Raw genomic sequence first — 698 nt, forward strand, 5'->3', positions numbered from 1 at the left:
TTTACTTGGCAAACAATAAACCACATCGAATGGACTGGCGCAGGAAGGAAGCGCTGGAAGAACACTGCCAAGAACAAGTACACAAACGAAAGTGCAAAATAGCAATTTCTGTCATCATCATCAGCCTATTTTATGTCCACTGCAGGACGAAGGCCTCTCCCTATGGTAGATTTCTATTGTAGCATACCACTTAAAGAAACAGCAGTTGGCAACCAAGGCAGACGGACCGCGCGGGGTTGTGTTACTCCATCAGCCAATCACAGAAGCAAACAAAATCGTCGTCATGCGGCCTTTTCAAAATGGCGTCGTACTTGATACCTCCGGAGCATCTGCTATTCTTGAAGCGTCTTTTCATCGGCGGAAGCAATGAAGTGTGCAACAGACATGCACAAAGCGTATGGAGTCTGAGCATTTCACTCTTCAAAAGTCTACCCGCCGTGGTTGCTTAGTAGCTATGGTGTGGGGCTGCTGAGCACGAGGTCACGGGATCGGATCCCGGCCACGGCGGCTACATTTCAATGGGGACAAAATGCGAAAACACCCATCTACTTAATTTAGGTGCACGTTAAAAAACCCCAGCCGGTCCAAATTTCCAGTCACCCACTACGGCGTGCCTCATTATCAGATCGTGGTTTTTGGCACATAAAACTGCGTAATTAATTAAATCTTCAAAAATATGCGGTACAGTTCATTTCGCT

This window comes from Dermacentor andersoni, chromosome 5 (assembly GCF_023375885.2).
Source record: "Dermacentor andersoni chromosome 5, qqDerAnde1_hic_scaffold, whole genome shotgun sequence".
Classification (NCBI taxonomy): domain Eukaryota; kingdom Metazoa; phylum Arthropoda; class Arachnida; order Ixodida; family Ixodidae; genus Dermacentor; species Dermacentor andersoni.